A 19,217-nucleotide genomic window follows, 5' to 3' on the forward strand; every position below is an offset into this window, starting at 1 on the left:
AGTCTGGGTAAATATCCCTAAAATTACCTCTTATTTCTAAAATAAAAAAAAAAAAATGAACGATAGCAGCACATAAACTATGATGAGTTTGATAATGTAATATTAAGTATGAAATAAATTTAAAGATTGCATGCATAGTAATACATGTCCTAACATTGCAGGTGAGGAGAACATGGGTCTGGTATTTGCTGTCGAGACATGCGTCAGAGCCGGGCGTGGTGGCGCACGCCTTTAATCCCAGCACTCGGGAGGCAGAGGTAGGAGGATCGCCATGAGTTCAAGGCCACCCTGAGATATCAGAGTTAATTCCAGGTCAGCCTGGACCAGAGTGAGACCCTACCTCGAAAAACCAAAAAAAAAAAAAAAAAAAAAAAGAGAGACATGCGTCAGAATTACCATGTGTTTCAGAAAACACTAGCTCTAGAAGGCTGCAGTGTGTTCTCTTACGGTGGGAAGTAGGAAGTAACATGAGCTTGTTCACCCCCTGCCTTTCTTTTTTTTTTTTTTAATTTTTTTTTAAATTTATTTATTTGAGAGTGACAGACACAGAGAGAAAGACAGATAGAGGGAGAGAGAGAGAATGGGCGCGCCAGGGCTTCCAGCCTCTGCAAACGAACTCCAGACGCGTGCGCCCCCTTGTGCATCTGGCTAACGTGGGACCTGGGGAACCGAGCCTCGAACCGGGGTCCTTAGGCTTCACAGGCAAGCGCTTAACCGCTAAGCCATCTCTCCAGCCCCCCCTGCCTTTCTTACATACCTCTCCATCCCTCCCTCCCTGCCTCTCTCGTATTCTGCTCCACGTATGCAGCTCCCTGGCTAGGAGAACAGTTGTGGTGGGGGCAGCAGGATTAAAGGCCATTTGGGTAGAGTGGCCTCAGTGACGACTTTGGTGGTCATGCCTCCCTTGGGAGGGTCCACTCTGGTCTGAGTCATTCATAGATGCCTAACCAAACACGTGTACTCTGTAACCCCGTGGCAGTTTGAATTAGGTGCCCCACAGAAGCTCGTGTGTTCTGAATATTGGGTTCCAAGCTGGTGGCAGTTTGGGCATTGGAACCCTGCTGGAGGAAGCATGTTGTTAAGGGTGGGCTTATGGGGGTTACGGGGAGGTCCTGCTTGCCAGTGCTTGGCACTCTGCTGCTGCTGCTGTCCACACAGTGGTGGTCAGCTGAGTTCATTCCATCCTTTCCCTGGCCGTGATGGAGCTGCCTCTCAAGACTGTAAGCCAAAAGAAACAACTCTCCTCTCACGAGTGGCTTTGGTCACGGGCTTTGTGTCAGCAACAAGAAAGAAACTACAACAAACCCCGTATATTGCACGGGGATGGCAGTTACTCATCATTACACCAAACTGGGGACAGTGTAAATGGGTGTCATACTGTGGTGAATACGCATGATGATAGGGCAGATGAAACTAACCAGCTACTCATAACAACATGGAAGAATGTCACAGACACTCCAGTAAGGGGGAAAGACCAGACCAAAAGAATATACATCATATGATTTTACTTTATTTTATTGATTTTTTATGGTAGGGTCTCATGGCCCAGGCTGACCTGGAATTCACTCTGTAGTCTCAGGGTGGCCTCAAATTCATGGCGATCCTCCTACCTCTGCTTCCTGAATTTTGGAATTAAAGGCGTGCACCACCACACCCGGTTTATTTATGGAAAATTTAAATTTGAAAGTGACACAGCAAGAGAGAGAGAGAGAGAGAGAGAGAGAGAGAATGGGTGCGCCAGAGCCTCTAGCCACTGCAAACAAACTTCATGTGCATGTGCCACCTTGTGCATCTGGCTTATGTGGGTACTGGGGAATGGAGCCTTGAACCAGGGTTCTTAGGCTTCACAGGCAAGCGCTTATCTGCCAAGCCATCTCTCCAGCCCTTATGTAAAGTTTAAAACCACAAAAGTTCCCTCTATTGACATGCTTGGAATCAGGACTGGTTCACAATTCAGCAGCTTCAGATTCTGACTACTTGCATAAACTACCTATGGCTACACCGTGAACATGGTGAAAGTCCTCATTCCAAGTCCAAAATGGACTGCTGTTGGACATTTTAGTTAGGGATACTCAAACTGTGAAACTCGTTGATGGTGTGAGAAATCAGATGGAAGAAGGTTTTGTTACCATGGTGCTGAGAAGAAGTGACAGTGGAGTGTTTGGCACTGAGACATCTCTATCACACCCTTCAAAGCTAAGGGTCCATTGCAGAAGAGGTGACAGAAAGCCAAAGGAAGGGTAGGACTATTTACAATGCAATCTTCCAGACACACAATGGCCTTGATATTCATGACCTCACAGTGCTTGACATTACCCACATAAGACCTTCATAACCGGAGGAAAAGATGACATCAAAACAAAAAGAGAGACTAATTAGAAAGGAGAGGGGATTCAATGGAGGGTGGATTTGAAAGGGAAGAATGGGAGCAGAGGGAGGGAATTATCATGGTTTTACTGTCTCTACTTATGGAAACTATCACTAAAAAGTTATCTTAAAGAACCAACATGGTGGCACATGCCTTTAATCCCAGCACTCATAAGGTAGAGGTAGGAGGATCTGTGTGTTCAAGACCCGCCTGAGACTCCATAGTGAATTCCAGGTCAGCCTGGATTGTGAGACCCTACCTCAAAAACAACAAGCTGGGCGTGGTGGCACATGCCTGTAATCCCAGCACTCGGGAGGCAGAGGTAGGAGGGTCACTGTGTGTTCAGGCCACCCTGAGACTACAGAGTGAATTTCAGGTCAGCTTGGACTAGAGTGAAACCCTACCTTGAAAAAAGGTAAGAAAGAAAAGAAAAACAACAACAAAAAGAAGTTATTTTAAAAATAAATTCAGATGGGGCTGGAGAGCTTGCTTAGTGGTTAGAGCACTTGCCTGTGAAGCCTAAGGACTCATGTTTGACTCTCCAGGTCCCACATAAGCCAGACGATGCACAGGGACACTAGCATGCAGGGTCGCACAAGGGGGTGCATGTGTCTGGAGTTCAACTGCAGTGGCAAGAGGCCCTGGTACACCCGTTCTCTGTTTGTCTGCCCAGCCCCCTCTAATTCTCTCACTCTTGCTTTTTTTTTTTTTTTTTTTTTTTTTTTTAAGGCAGTCTGTTGGGCTTGCCTCAAAAAAAAAAAAAAAAAAAGTCAGGTGGAGGTTGCCTTTGGAAAAAAGTGGGTGTAATGATGGAAAGGGGGAATCTCAAAGAGCTTCTGCAGTGCAGACAGCATTTCTCTCACTTGAGTGGTAGTTGAAGGTCATGATAATTCATTTAGCTGTACGCTTCTCAGTGCCTACGTCATGCTTCAACTAGAAAAGTTTACTTGGAAAAAGATTTCTATTGTATATATGTAAGTACAGTGATTGAGATGGGGAGGTAATATGATGGAGAATGGAATTTCAAAGGGGAAAGTGTGGAGGGGGGAGGTATTACCATGGGATGTATTTTATAATTATGGAAAATGTTAATGAAAATCGTGAAAATTTTTTAAAAAGTTGAAAAACAAAGATTTCTGACATGAGTAACATAAAAAAAATCGAGTGGATTCTCCCAAAGTCCTGCTGTGTTTTTGCTGACATATTCAGTACGATCCAGCTGTGTCTGCGTCCCTCGTGGGAGTGGACAAGGACTCGATGCCATTGGGAGAGCCTGGCCAACCCCTCCTGAGGGATGCCCTCCGCACAGCCTGTAGTCTGGCTGTCTGCTGGCTGGGTGCAGAGGAGCGGGCCATAGTGCAAACAGAAGGGGCTGCAGACCCCGAGGGCAGGCCTCTAAGCATCTTGTCTCAGCTGGGATTTGAGTATTGAATAGGATGGAAATGGGGCTCGTAGACTCCAGCAGGAACCTCCGTGACCGCCCTGTGAAAGGCATGCATGGCAGTGCCCAGCTTTTGAATCTGGGTGCTGAGGACTGAACCCAGGTGTCCTGCTGATGCAGCACTGGCTTGTAGTCTTAGCCACTTGTAGACAGCTTCATTCTGCTGGGATGAACTTCCAAACCAGGCACAATTTATGGGAGGAACAGGTTTTATTTTAAGATTACCGGTCCCAGGGAAGTTCCATAATGGTGGAAGAAGTTGGCCCCCTTTCACACGTCCACACCAGGAGAGATAACCACCACCAGCACCATAAACCAGCACTCTGTATGCCTTGGGCAGGAATTCAGATCCACCCCCAGTAACACCTCCAGCTACATGGCTGGAGATCTAAGTAACAAGCTTTAATAAACTTTGAATCTACTGGGGGACATCCACTAGGACTACCACATCACTGAACCATTTCCTCAGACCTCATTAATTAAAGCCAGGTATGGCGGCTCACACCTATACGCCCAGCACTTGGGAGGCAGAGGTAGCAGACTTGCTGTGAGTTCAAGGCCAGTCAGGGCTATAGAATCAGCTCTAGGTTAGCCTAGGCTAGAGTGAGACCCTGTCTCAAAAAATTTCTCCCATTAATTAATCTTTTTTAAGAGATTTTATTAATTTTTATTTATTTATTAGAGATAGAAGGAGAGAGAGAGAGAGAATGGGCATGCCAGGGCCTCGAACCACTGCAAACGAACTCCAGGCACATGCTAGACCTTGTGCATCTGGCTTATGTGGGACCTGGAGAATCAAACCTGGGTCCTTAGGCTTTGCAGGCAAGTGCCTTAACCACTAGGCCATCTCTCCAGCCCTCATTAATTAATCTTAAAAGGTTAATAATTAGTAGCATTTGATCATTAACCTTCCTGAATTAATTTCTTTTAAAAAATTTATTACAGGGACCCTGAGACTACATAATGACTTCCAGGTCAGCCTGGGCTAGAGCAAGGACTTACTTCAAGGAAAAAAGAAAAAGGGAATGCCTTCATTCTTGAGAAATTCATGCACTTACCACTTACCAGAGGTTGGCTGCAATCATCACTAATTGTGGGAAAGTTTCCTTAGGTGCTTATGCTGATGTGGCTCTAGTGGACAGCTGAAACTGCTTAGCTGGCCTCCCCCCAACTCTTAGAGAGAGGATCCAGCACGTCAATCACCTGGCAGCCTGAGGTCCTTGATGTTTAATCCTTTCTCTCTCAGAAGCCTTCCCTTGTCCACAGCAGAGGCGGGGACTGAGTTCTCCATGTCCTTTTCTGTGTCACGTAAATGGCACTGGGTGGCATTCCATGCCACTTTTTGTACACCCGCCTTCCTAACTGCACAAGAGCCTCTCAAAGCCACATATGGAATCCTAGATTTAAGTTGTTTAAAGGGGTCTTGGAGAGTCCCATTTATGCATAAGGAAATTGAGGCACACAGGGCTTAGATGATCTGCCCAAGGCCAAATGGTACTTCGGTCCACTTAAAGGTGTCCTTCTGCCAGGGGTGGTGGCGCACACCTTTAAATCTAAACACTCGGGAGGCAGAGGTCGGAGGATCACTGAGAGTTTGGGGCCACCATGAAACTACATAGTGAATTCCAGGTCAATTTGTCTAGAGTGAAACCCTACCTTGACAAAAAAATAAACAACAACAACAGTAGAAAAAGAGGGCTGTTTCCTGCAAGGCATGGCAGCACTCACATGTATTCAGAATCTCAGGAGGCGGAGGCAGGAGAGTCCAAGACCAGGATGGACTCCATAGCAAGATGGTGCTGGGCATGTGGCGCACGCCTTTAATCCCAGCACTCGGGAGGCAGCGGTAGGAGGATCACCATGAGTTCAAGGCCACCCTGAGACTACAGAGTGAATTCCAGGTCAGCCTGGGCCAGAGTGAGACCCTACCTGGAAAAACAAACAAACAAAAACAAAACAAAACAAAAAACCCTTTCAGTTCCACCAGTGAGTAGTAAACCTTAAACCAAACATTAAATATGTTTCCAAGAGGGCTGGAGAGATGGCTTAGCGGTTAAGCACTTGCCTGTGAAGCCTAAGGACCCCGGTTCGAGGCTCGGTTCCCCAGGTCCCACATTAGCCAGATGCACAAGGGGGCGCACGCATCTGGAGTTCATTTGCAGAGGCTGGAAGCCCTGGCACACCCATTCTCTCTCTCCCTCTACCTGTCTTTCTCTCTGTGTCTGTCGCTCTCAAATAAATAAATTTTAAAAAAATTAAAAAATATATGTTTCCAAGAACCTACAAGCAATGAAAATCACTCTTTAAAAATTTTTTTGAATGTAAGAGCCAAAGAAAGGGCAGGACTCTATATAACGTGCTCCTTCCAGACACAAAATGGCCTGGATATCCTGACCTCACAGTGCCTGACACTACCTGCATAAGACCATTATAAGAGGAGGAAAAGATCATGACATCAAAAGTAAAAGACAGACCGATTGAAATGGGGAGGAGGTATGATGGAGAGTGGAGTTTCAAAGGGGTAAGTGGGGGGAGGGAGGGTATTACCATGGGGTACTTTTTATAATCATGGAAGTTGTTAATAAAAAAATTAAAAAAAAATTTTTTTTGAAGCTGGGCATGGTGGTACACACCTTTAATCCAAGCACTCGGGAGGCAGAGGTAGGAGGGTCTCCATGAGTTCGAGGCCACACTGAGACTACATAGTGAATCCCAGGTTAGCCTGCACCAGAGTGAGACTGTACCTTCAAAAAACAAAACAAGACTTTGAATTGGGGCGGGGAGTGGGGTGGAGGCAAATAATATAAAAAAAAAAAAAGAAATGTGGCTGAGCACCTAACCAAAGGGACAAAACGGAGTTCTGGACTGATTTATGGTCTTTATCCCTTCCCCAAAATAAAGGTCACTGGATGGAGGTGAGATGTAAGGAAGTTTTTAGGGTGGCAACCCACTGCTTTCCCACAACTTAAAGATGCAATGCTGACTCTACCTTTCTAGTGGCAGGCATCACAAGCTTGTAATTCCAATTACAGTATTAAAATGGGACATCAAACACAGCATGCCCCTGAGTACCCGTGGCAAAAACTATCTTCATAAATTCAGTTCCTATCCTGGAAGCTGACCACATATTTATGCTCCTGGTAATAGTGACATCTGGTGGCTCCAAGATAACAAGACAGCAATTTTGTGGTGATCTGTGATGCTAACCTGAGTTTATGCAGGGTAGCAGTTGCTCATGCAGTGGCCACAGAGACACTGCTCTTTCTCTAGAGCCTTCTACTCCCACTAATACCCTCTCAGATCACCCCACACTCAGTTAGCGGTGGATCCCCAGAGACTTCAAGTAGCCCTGCTCCCTCTGAGCATGGCCCTCCATGCCTCCAATCTGCCAGATGCTGCCCCCCTCTGATAGCTTCCTGGATACGAAGAAGTGAACTGAACCCAGTGAGCTTATGCCCGCTGCCACATTTGGGTGTCTCCTGGCCCTAAGTCTGGTGCTGGAAGGCCAGTGATTTACTGCCTGTGGGGACAGCAGGTGGCCAGGTTATTTTTAGCATTTGGAGCCTTTAGGAAAGGGCTGGGGGAGGGGATGGGGGAACAGTGAGATGTGAGGGTGTATATTCTTCCAAAGTCTCGTTCAAAGTTTTCATATACTGGGCCTCATCCTGAACACCCTGTGGGCAGTAGTATAGGGTGCCCACATTCACTCACCTGACTTTTCATACATGTCTGCCTTTCCTCTGCCCCCCAGAGTAGAAGATGGCTTTGGGATGTCAAGTTGGTTGGCATCCCAGGAAAGACTGGGTATTGTTAGTACCAAACATGCGGATCTACTCTGCTTCAAAATACCTATCTGTTCATTGTATTATCCGATGTATTAACTTCATCATATTAATCCTGTCAACTACACTGACAAGTTTTTCCTTTTACCAGAGAGGAGCCTGGCAGTGACAGTTGAGCAGCTTACCCTAACACCGTGGGCTCCAGGTGAAGCCTGGCTGCCCACCAGGGACTGGCAGAACTGCAGCCCAGCTGTGCTCCTCGCAGGGTAAGCCAGCAAGAGGTGGGACGTCCCTACCCTTGGCGTCCTGCAGACGGGCGGCTGTGCTTAGCGTGTGCGACTGTGCGCACCAGCAGGTCTTAAAGCCCTGCCCTACATGGGCTTTTCTGTTTCAGCTCCTCTGGTTATTTGGCTTTTAGTCAGTCCATAGGACAGGCCATGGACATATCCCATCCTGTCATGTGAGGGGCAGTCTCAGAACCATCAGTGAAACGTGCCAGGAGTGAGTCAGCAGCAGCCTGAGCCATCCAAAGTGAGGACCAGAGGACAGCCCCTATGTCTGGAGGAGAGACTCTTCAAGGGTGACAGCCATCGTTCCTGACTCCCCCCCACACACACACACACCGCCCAGTGTCCCCTGCCAGGGCCACTTCCTAGTCCCCAGTGCAATCAGGGCTGAAGAACAATCCCATGTTACAGAGCTCACAGTGTGGATGAGCCAAGGTGGGGATCACCTTTCCTCCCAGGGTTTGTTTATGAGGCTCTGGCTTAAGGGAGTGACCTTCTCACCTTCAGTGTCACCGCCATGGATACCACGAGGGGGCAGAGATGGTGGGGAAGCTATGCCCAAGGGGGAAGCTCCTCTGGACCTAGTGCTCTGCCCTCCCTAGCACCAAAACTGGCTGCTCTGACCCTGAGTCTGCTAAAGCTGGGCTGGATATTTTGGGCCAAATTTTCTGCCTATACCAAGAATTGAACCCCAGCCATCAGTGGTACTCTACAGAAGGGGCTCCTGAAAGCCCTGAGGGTCTTGACAATGACTTCCTTCCCCCCACCACCCCGCACCTCTAGAAGTGGGTGAGATCAGTCCTGAAGATGAGGACATTCTGCAGAGGAAATTTCTGATGGCAATATGCTCACTCTGGCTGACTGCAACCTGTTGCCAAAGGGCCACATAGTCTGAGTGGTGTGTTAAGAAATACAGGGGCTGAGCACGGTGGCGCACGCCTTTAATCCCAGCACTCAGGAGACAGAGGTAGGAGGATTACCGTGAGTTCGAGGCCACCCTGAGACTATATAGTGAATTCCAGGTCAGCCTGAGCTAGAGTGAGACCCTGCCTTGAAAAACAAAAAGAAAGAAAGAGACAGAGAGAAAGACAGACAGGGGACTCACCATCCCAGGGGCTTCCCCCCAGCACACGGGTAAGTGAGCAATGCTACTGTTTGGGAAACATTCACCTTACCCATCCAGACAGTGGGGAGACAAAGCTGACCCGTGAACAAGTAGTTTAGACCCTCAAACAAGCCCCATCTGGGGCTCCCTCACTCCACCTGTGTTTTCTTTTTCTCTTTTTATTTACTTATTTGAGAGAGAGAAAGAGGCAGAGTGAAGGAGAGAGAGAGAGAGAGAGAATGGGTGCACCAGGGCATCCAGCCACTACAGGCGAACTTTAGATGCATGCTCCACCTTATGCATCTGGCTTTATGTGGGCCCTGGGGAATCGAACTGAGGTCTTTTGGCTTTGTAGGCAAGCACCTTAACCACTAAGCCATCTCTCCAGCCCTCCACCTGTATTTTCCACAGAGGCCCAGGATGGCTTCCACACTGCCACTCAATGAACACTCCTGAGCACTTGTACAGGGCTGAAGATGGGGCTGGGATTATGGGGGAGAAGGGATAAGGATAATGTTTTTATTATGAGGTGGGGGTGGTAAAACAATGTACGTCAATAATCCCAGTGCATCTACTGTGAGAACGGAGGCAGAGGCCGAAGAACAGAGAATCCTTTGGAAGCTCGTAGGCCTGGGGGTGAATGCAGTGGTGAGTAACCGGAGACCCTGCTTCAAGCTGGAAGGTGAGGCCACACCTGAAGTGGTCTTCTGACCAAGACACACATGCCATGATGTACACTCACCCTCGCACACACATGAACACGCACAGGCGTGCATGTGCACAAACACACAGTCTGTGTGCCCAGCACCCTGAGAAGGAACTTGAGTTCACACTGAATGACATGTGATATGAATGCTTGTGAAATTCTAGGGTTGTTTGTTTCTATTTGAGAGCAACAGAGAGAGAAAGAGGCAGAGGGAGAGAGAGAGAGAGAATGGGCGCGCCAGAGCCCCCAGCCACTGCAAATGAACCCCAGACTCATGCGCCCCCTTGTGCATCTGGCTAACGTGGGACCTGGGGAACCGACTCTCGAACTCAGGTCTTTAGGCTTCACAGGCAAACGCTTAACCGCTAAGCCATCCCTCCAGCCCAATTCCAGGGTTTGGAATCCTTTTAACTTTCTTTTCCTATTTCCTTCTTCCCTCCCTCCCTTCTTTCTTCCTTTAACAGACTAGCTTTTGTTTGTGGGTTTTTTTGGTTGTTGTTGTTGTTTCGTTTTTAAGACAGAGTCTCACTGTAGCTCAGGCTGTCCTGGAATTCACCACAGCAGCCTCAGCTGGCCGCAAACTCACAGCAAATCTCTCACCTCAGTCTCCCAAGGGAAGGGACTAAAGACATGAGCTATCATGCCTGACTTAGCAAACTAGGGTTTTTTTATTATTATTATTTTTTGGTTTTGCGAGGCAGGGTCTCACTCTAGCCCAGGCTGACCTGGAATTCAGTGTGTAGTCTCAGGGTGGCCTCGAACTCATGATGATCCTTCTACCTGAGACTCCCAAGTGCTGGGATTAAAGGTGTGTGCCTCCATACCAGGCTTTAGCTTTTTATTATTATTATTTTATTTTAATCTTTTTTGCAATATATATATATTATTTATTTACTTGAGAGAGAGAAGCAGATAGAGAGAGAGAGAATGGGCATGCCAGGGTCTCCAGTCACTATAAACGAACTCCAGATGCATGTGCCACCTTGTGCATCTGGCTTATATGGGCACTGGGGAATCAAACCTGGGGGGTCCTTAGGCTTCCCAGGTAAGTGCCTTAATAGCTAAACCAGCTCTCATCTATCTTTTCGTGTTTGGTTTTGTTTTTGAGACACGGTCTTGCTATATAGCCCAGACTGGCCTTGATCTTAGTCTTCCTGCCTCAGCCTCCTGAGACCTGGGATCGCAGGACTGCACCGCCACCCTTCCGAGCCTTTTGCTAGCATTCTCGGCAAACATCCCACCTTTTCTTTAAGAAAGCAAGATTTCCTCAGCTCATGGGTGGAAAGGTCTGCTCAGTAAACTCCACCAAGCCCCACAAGAGGCCTGGGCGAGTTGGGAAAGAAGCAGTGAAGGCTCTGCAGAGAGTGGACAGGCTGTGGTCTTATGTTGTCACCTCCTGCATTTTACCCACTGGGGTTTTCCTTCCCACGCTTGTCCCCTCCACTGCCAGTGTCTGGTCAAGGTCCTTGGGCTAGTAGTGTAGGTTTGCTCTTGGTCTTGCCTCGACCTATTGGTACCATGGTGCTATGGACCACTGGGTCCCCAACTCCCTTGTGAACGACACAAGTAGGCTTCTGCTTGGGTTTCTGTTTTCATTTCCATCCCCTCACGGAGGCAGAGCTTGTCTGAAACCTCAGACCACTGGCTCGTCTTGAAGGTCGAGGGCCTTGGTGATTGGTAGCGAGGGTGTCAAAATATAAAATCCGGGCTGGAGGGAAGGCTTAGCAGTTAAGGCGTTTGCCTGCAAAGCTAAAGGACCCAGGTTCGATTCCCCATGACCCACGTTAGCCAGATGCACAGGGGGCACACGTGTCTGGAGTTCGTTTGCAGTGGCTAGAGGCCCTGGCATGCCCATTCTCTCTCTCTCACTCTTTGTCAAATAAATAAATAAAAATTAAAAATATTTAATATATATATATATAATCCAGATTTGGGGATGTAGCTAGTTGGTAGAGCACTTTCCCAGTATACATGAAGCTCTGGGTTCTGTCCTAGCACCACCATCACACACACACACACACACACAAAGTGTTGTCTCTCTGTGCTCCTACAGAAAATGCTTCGTGGTCATGATCAACACTATACCATTTCTCCTAACTTCCATGTCTTGGAGTTGGCCGCTACCATCTCATATTAACGGCTCTGACCTGTTTTACGTCAGTAAAGCCAGCATCTCCCAAGCTTGTTGGACCCTGGAGCCTGCTTTTCGAGTCAACAGCTCCTCTCACAGGAGTCAGCACTCCTGTTTCACAGAACAGGGTCACAGCCACCTCGTGATGGTGTCAGCTGCCTTGACTTGTGGCTGCACTCTACCCCAGATGGCATCTCCTGCCGGAGTAGAACTTGAGCACATCTCTTCCTGAGCCAGCCCACGACGGCCCATGTGCCCAGCCCTCGGCCCGCTCTACCCTGCAACCTCTCCCATTTCCCACCCGTTTGCCTGGGGCGGCGGGGAGTAAAGCTCCCCTAAGTGCTCACGTGTGCCACAGCCGTCCTCACCGTCACCCCACACACTAAGCTCTGAAAGCGCTGTTCACTGGAAAACAAGAATTAAACACTCATCTCTCCACTCACACACACATTTCCCTCCTCCCAACACAGGTAGTTTGGTTAAATGGGTACAGTACTGGCATTATTTTTACTGCACAAAAAGTCGATCGCAACTAAGCTATTTAGTATAGTATGGCTGCAATTCTTTTTAGTGCGATTCTTTGTTTTCCCAGGGGGTTATAATCGCTTTTTGTCCTGGCTTGGTTTTCTACATATTATCAATGATTCAACCCCAAACTCTGTCAAAAACTAAAACCCAGGCCGGGCGTGGTGGCGCATGCCTTTAATCCCAGCACTCGAGATGCAGAGGTAGGAGGATTGCCATGAGTTCGAGGCCACGCTGAGACTTCGTAGTGAATTCCAGGTCAGCCTAGGCTAAAGTGGTACCACATGCCTTTAATCCTATCACTCAGGAAACAGAGGTAGGAGGATTGCTGTGAGTTCAAGGCCACCCTGAGACTACAGAGTGACTTCCAGGTCAGCCTGAGCTACAGTGAAACCCTACCTCAAATTAAAAATGAAAAACAACGAAATCTTGGGCTGAGGGATAAGACATGCCCAAGGCCCTGGGTTCAATCCCCAGCATTAAAGTACAAAAGCCACCTAAACCAGGCAGGGTGGTTCACACTTGAGAGACTGAAGTAGAAGGGCTGGCCTTCAGTTCAAGGCCAGCCTGGCTATAGAGCTGCTCTTTTTCAAAAAGCAAACAAACAATGACCTGAAAATTTCACTGGTTTAATTTAATGGATAGACAACTTGTTTTGGTTGAGGGTTGGTGGTTGGTGGTTGGTTACACCCTTGTAGGAACAGTTTGTCTTCCCGCTCCTATCTACACTGACTGCCCTGGAGAATTCTGCATAGCAGGCATTCGAGAAACTGCTTCCCCGCCCTTTCTTTCAAATAAATAAATAAAAATAAAAAATATTTTTTAAAAATGGGGTGGCTGGAAGGATGGCTTAGCAGTTAAGATGCTTGCCTGCAAAGCCCAAGGACCCAGGTTTGATTCTTCAGTAACCACATAAGGCAGATGCACATGGTGGGGCATGCATTTGGAATTCGTTTGCAGTGGCTAAAGGTCCTGGAGAGCCCATTCTCTGTCTCTTTCTGTGCCTCTCTCTCTCTCTCTCTGTCTCAAATTAATTAATTAATTTAAATAAAGGAATACTTTTTTAAAAAGATGGATGGTGGTCTGAGGAATGACAGTCAAAATTGTCCTCTGACTTCCAACCATGTGCACAAATGTGCACGCACATGCACAAACACCTGCATACACACGTACCTACATGCACACACCTACACACACGTATGCATAAAAATGTTTTGACAATTGTACTATGATCACGAGATGTCAACATGAAGAAAAACTGGTTTTATACTGTTTTTGCTACTTTTCTGTAAGTTTGATTTTTTTTTTTTCAATGTCTAGCTCAGGCTGATCTGGAATTCACTATGTCTCAGGGTGGCCCTGAACTCATGGTGATCCTCTTACCTCTGCCTCCCAAGGGCTGAGATTAAAGGCGTATGCCACCACACCCCGCCTGAGATTATTTCAAAATAAGTGACAAAAAAAAGTAAGGAATGATTTCCAAGCTGGAATTTTATACCCAAACTACGGATCAGCTAAGAGGACCGAACACTGAAGATTTTCCAGGCTGCAGGAGCTCATGTCCTTTTGTTAGGAAGCTACTGGCAATCATGCGTCTCCAAAGAGTAAGCCATAATGAGCATGTGGCATCCAGGCAGTACAGAAATATCATTAGAGAAAGCGGTTTCTAAATATACTTTTAATTTTATTTATTTATTTGATGGAAAGAGACAGAGAGAGAGAGAGAGAAATAATGGATGTGCCAGGGCCTCTAGCCACTGCAAACAAACTCCAGATGCATGTGCTCCCTTGAACTTACGGCGATCCTCCTACCTCTGCCTCCCGAGTGCTGGGATTAAAGGCGTGCGCCACCATGCCCAGCTTTCCACCTGATTTTTTGAGGCAGGATCTCTCACCAAACCCAGAGTTCACCGTTTTCAGCTAGTCTAACTAACCAGTTTACCCTGGGGACTCCGTTTCCATCTCCCAAGTGCTGGGATCACAGGCACACGCTGCCACACCCAGCGTCTACACAGGTGCTGGTGATCTGAAATCAGACCCTCATGCTTGTGTGGCACTTTACCCAGTGAGGCATCTTCCCAGCCCCAGCGTTTCTCCGTGGGTCTGGTAATCGAACTCAGGGCCTCCTGTTTGTGAGGCAAGCAACTGAGCTACCTCCCCAGCACCCCCCCCCAATTATCTTTTGTCTGTTGTGGTTTGCTAACTAGTGAGTAGGCATTGGATTTCACTTGTATCTCCAGTCATTTAGTTTTTCTAGGATCCCACATTCATTACTTGTTCAGTCTTTATCTCCTCCAAGATGGGGCAGCTCCTCGGACATTTATTTTGTCTCTTAGCATTTTGAAGGATAGTGGTAGTTATTCTGTAGAATGTCCCTAAACTTGGATTTGTGTGACATTTTCCTTGTTATATTGAGTGACCGATTTTTGGCAGGAACATGCAGAAGAGATGTGCCTTTTTTTTTTTTTTTTTTTTTTTTTTGAGGTAGGGTCTCACTCTAGCCCAGGCTGACCTGGAATTCACCATGTAGTCTCAGGGTGGCCTCGAACTCACAGCGATCCTCCTACCTCTGCCTCCCGAGAGCTGGGATTAAAGCTGATGTGCCTTTCTTGTTGCATCATTTGAAGGATACATAGAGTCCGTATGACTTATTACTGGTAATGCTAACTTTGGTCATGTTGCTAAAGAAATCTCTGCTTTTTTTTCACCATAATATTATATTGTTTTGTTTGTGGTTTAAAAATATTTTTTATTTACTTACTTATTTTGAGAGAGATAGAGTGGATGCACCAGGACCTCCAACCACTGCAAATGAACTCCAGACACATACACCCCTGTGAATCCAACCTGGGTCCTTTGGCTTCACAGGCAAGTACCTTAACCGTTAAGCCATCCCTCTAGCTCTTGTTGGTGTTTTGAGACAAGGTCTCATGAAGACCAGGCTGGCTTTGAACTCTCTATGTAGCTAAGCACAACTTGAACTCCAGCGGCAGGAGATTGCTGCAGGCCTAGACCCGGATAATCTCGCCTTGAGACGGGCAGGAGTGGGGCCCCTCCTTCCCTTCACCTGGGGCACCTGGATGTTCTGATAAGACTTAGAAAAAACTTAGGTTTGTGTTCCCTGTGGTCATGTGACCTCTTAGCACTCACCAGGAAGGTTCCTAGATGTTAATGAGGTATCAGCCAGACCCATACCGGGTACCTTTTCCCGCTGCTACATGAACAATGAACAACGTTTATAAGCCCATTCCCCTCCTTCCTTTCTTCCCCCTTATTGTCTCCCTGAGGTTTGCGGGGACGGGGGTGGCAGTTCAATGTATATATTTCTTACATTAGGCCGCATGGTTCAGTGAAGACCCCCTTTAAGAGGAACATCTCATCCCAGAGTAGCCTGCTTCCCCAGGGGTGTGGCAGGCGCCGCCCTGGAGGAAATGCCCTCTTCTGAGTCTGATCTGGCCCTGGCTCCTGGTGTTGCCGCCAAGCTGACTGAGGTCCCCGGGTGCAACTGGGGTGGTGTCTCTGAGGTCCCTTCCAGACTTGCTGATTCATCCCCAGCAGAGAGGAAGGAAGAGCCCATGTAGGGCCGCAGGCTTGTGTAAGAACCTTATGACCCAGCTGTGGCTGAGCATATGACGGCCCAGATCCTCTGTGGATCTCCTGATTCTCCTGAAAAATGCAATCCTAGCTCTCGCCAGTAGGAGGGGCTTATAATGTGCCCATTCTTTTGCCAGGGCCCTACTGAGGAAGGATGGACAGACAGGGGAAATTAAGAGGAGACGAGAAGGAAGGAAGGAAGGCCCACACACCCTGGGATCTGCTTTGCTTTTTCTGCCGCCTGAGTCAAGAAATTTTGACTGATTAATCTTAGTTGCCTACAGAGATATATACAGTGTGATGTTGAACTGTGACCTGAGATTAATTTTAGCAACTAAGACTGGAATAAGGGATGGAGAGATGATTTAGTGGTTAAGGCTCTTGCCTGTGAAGTCTGAGGACCCAAGTTCGATTCCCTAGTATCCACATAAGCCAGATGCACAGGGTGGCACATGTGTCTGGAGTTCGTTTGCAGTGGCAAACCTGGTGTGCTTATTCTCTCCATCTGCCTGTCTCTCTCTCTCTCTCAAATAATTTTTTTTTAAGAAGAGTGGAATAAAAGAACCCACGATTGTCAACAACTAGCTAGCAAGGGGAACTGGGATGACTGCAAATCAGAGCCAATGAAAAAATACATAGCTTGTTTATTTATTGTTATTCAACAAATTCTGACATTGTGAAAAGATACAATGGTGTCTATTTACATTTGTGGTGTAGGACATTCAAGATGCTACTTAAATTTAAGCTTTTAAGCCAGTCAAGTGATGCATGCCTTGAGTCCTGGCATTGGGGAGGCTGAGATAGGAGGATCACTATGAGTTTGCTGCTACAGAGTGAATTCCAGGTCAGCCTGGACTAGAGCAAGACCCTACCTTGAGAAAAAAAGAAAAGAAAAGAAAAATTAAGCTTCATTTAATTTAAACTTTGCATCCTTTGATATACACCCATTATGAAGACACTTTACTGTAAAGCTCTCTCTTGAGAAGCCCATGCCTCTGTTTTGCATGTGTACTATAAATTTTCTAAGCCTGTCTTTTTCCCTTTTCCTCTCTCTCTGTTTTCTTCCCACCCACTGAAGCACGTGCTCTCCCTTATGGTCATAAATTTGCTGACTTTGCTGCACTCTGGCTTGCTCTGAAATTCCTTCCTGCTGGGTCAAGGATCCAGCCTTCCCTGAGAGGAGCTCCCTAAGAAGGAAGAGAGCTCCCCAGGCTGCTGGCAGCGGTCCTGGGCTGCACCTTTCTCTGTTGCTGGCTTGATGCTGTCCCACTGCCCTGCGGGGAGCCGCTCTAGAATTGTAGGATGAGGACAAGGGCACAGTGCCTTCCCAGTGAAGGGCCGAAGCGCCTTCCAACTGGCTGTCCTTTGGGTCATCATAGAGTTTGCATTGCATCTTCCTCAGTTTGATTCTATCCCAGCCCCACTGATCTTTCTTTCAAGTCGTCTTTTCTGTTTGGTGCCCTAGAAGGTCAATCACTGATGGAGAGACTGGATAATGGAGAGACTGGATAAGAACAGAAGGTGGGGAGAGGAGAAACTAGACTAGTGATTCCCCAGTGCCCAGACTGAAAAAGTGCTCTGGGTCAGCTCATTAATGCCTCCTCCCACACCACCAAGTTAGTCCTTCGCCCAGCTACATGCCTGTGGAAGATGGTAGTGGCAGTCTCACACGGATCCTGGTTGTAAAGATGTGTATACATACATACGTGTGTGTGTGTGTTTGAGGCAGGGTCTCACTCTAGCCCAGGCAGGCTGACCTGGAACTCACTCGTAGCCCCAGTCTGGCCTGTTTCATGGCAATCCTCCTACCTCAGCCGCCCAAGTGCTGGGACAAAAGCTTTGCACCACCTCCAGGCTCTACCCTTCCTCTTGGTAGCCTGCACCCATGCTTCTTGTCTCAATTTATAGCTTTTCTGCCTCTCTAAAGACTCTCCCCAAAAGATCTTCACATTTAAAGTGTAAATAATTTGCCAGGCCTGGGGGCACACACATTTAATCTCAGAACTCAGAGGGCTAAAGCTGGAGGATCACAAGTTTGAGGCCAGCCTGACTATATAGTGAGACTCTGTCTTGGAAGAAAGAAAGAAAGAAAGAAAGAAGAAAGAAAGAAAGAAAGAAAGAGAGGAAGGAAGAAAGAAAGGAAAGAAAGGGAGAGAGAGAGAGAGAGAAAGAGAAAAAAAGAAAGAGAGGAAGAACGAAAGAAAGAAAGAAGAAAAGGAAGGAAGGAAGGAGGAAAGAAAAAGGGAAAGAAAGACAAAGAAGGAAAGGAAGGAAGAAAGAATGACAAGTCTGCCTATTTTTCTTGTCCTTCTAGGGATATTTTTTCTTTTTTAAAGAAATTTTTATTTACTTACTTTATTTATTTATTTATTTGAGAGCAACAGACACAGAGAGAAAGACAGATAGAAGAAGAGAGAGAGAATGGGCGTGCCAGGGCCTCCAGCCTCTGCAAACAAACTCCAGACGCGTGCGCCCCCTTGTGCATCTGGCTAACGTGGGACCTGGGGAACCGAGCCTCGAACCGGGGTCCTTAAGCTTCACAGGCAAGCGCTTAACCGCTAAGCCATCTCCCCAGCCCAATTTACTTACTTTTTATTTCAGAGAGAGAGGGAGAGAGAAAGAGAGAGAATAGGCATTTCAGGGCCTTCAGCTTCTGTAAATGAACTCCAGATGGATGTGCCACCTTGAGCGTCTGGCTTATGTGACTTCTGGGGAACTGAACCTGGGTCCTTTGGCTTTGCAGGCAAACACCTTAACTGCTAGGCCATCTCTCCAACCCTAGGGATATTTTTTCTCTTTAAAAACTGAAGTCCAGGCTGGACCTCACATGGAACTGGTTTTGTAATTCAAAAGGAAACAATAAAAATTGCAAAATGATATGATGTCATATTAATAAATGAGAGGCCGTTTATAATCATTATGTCTCTTTTTCTTTGAAGGATTGGAAATGCTCCTATGAGAATAGGTTTGCAGTTTCACTCATTATTAAGATTTAGCTTGAAATCTGAAGCAGATTGATGCCATTTCTCTCTCTCTCTCTCTCTCTCTCTTTCTCTTTTTGAGGTAGGGTCTTACTCTAGCCCAGGCTGACCTAGAATTCGCTATGTAGTCTCAGGATGGCCTCAAACTCATGGTCATCCTCCTACTTCTGCCTCCTGAGTGCTGGGATTAAAGGCATGCACCACCGTACCCAGCCAAATACATGCCACTTCTAAGGGAGAATTTTACATCATTCAATTTGTAGCTGCATAGCCAAATTTCCTTAGGGGTAAATGTAT

At 47.1% G+C, this 19,217-nt stretch overlaps 1 pseudogene; it reads left to right on the forward strand.

Annotated features, from left to right (window-relative positions):
* Positions 1–8,303: 8,303 nt before the first annotated feature.
* Positions 8,304–18,935, forward strand: LOC123462291 (annotated as a pseudogene).
* Positions 18,936–19,217: the final 282 nt, after the last annotated feature.

This window comes from Jaculus jaculus, chromosome 7 (genome assembly GCF_020740685.1).
Source record: "Jaculus jaculus isolate mJacJac1 chromosome 7, mJacJac1.mat.Y.cur, whole genome shotgun sequence".
NCBI classification, from domain to species: Eukaryota; Metazoa; Chordata; class Mammalia; order Rodentia; family Dipodidae; genus Jaculus; species Jaculus jaculus.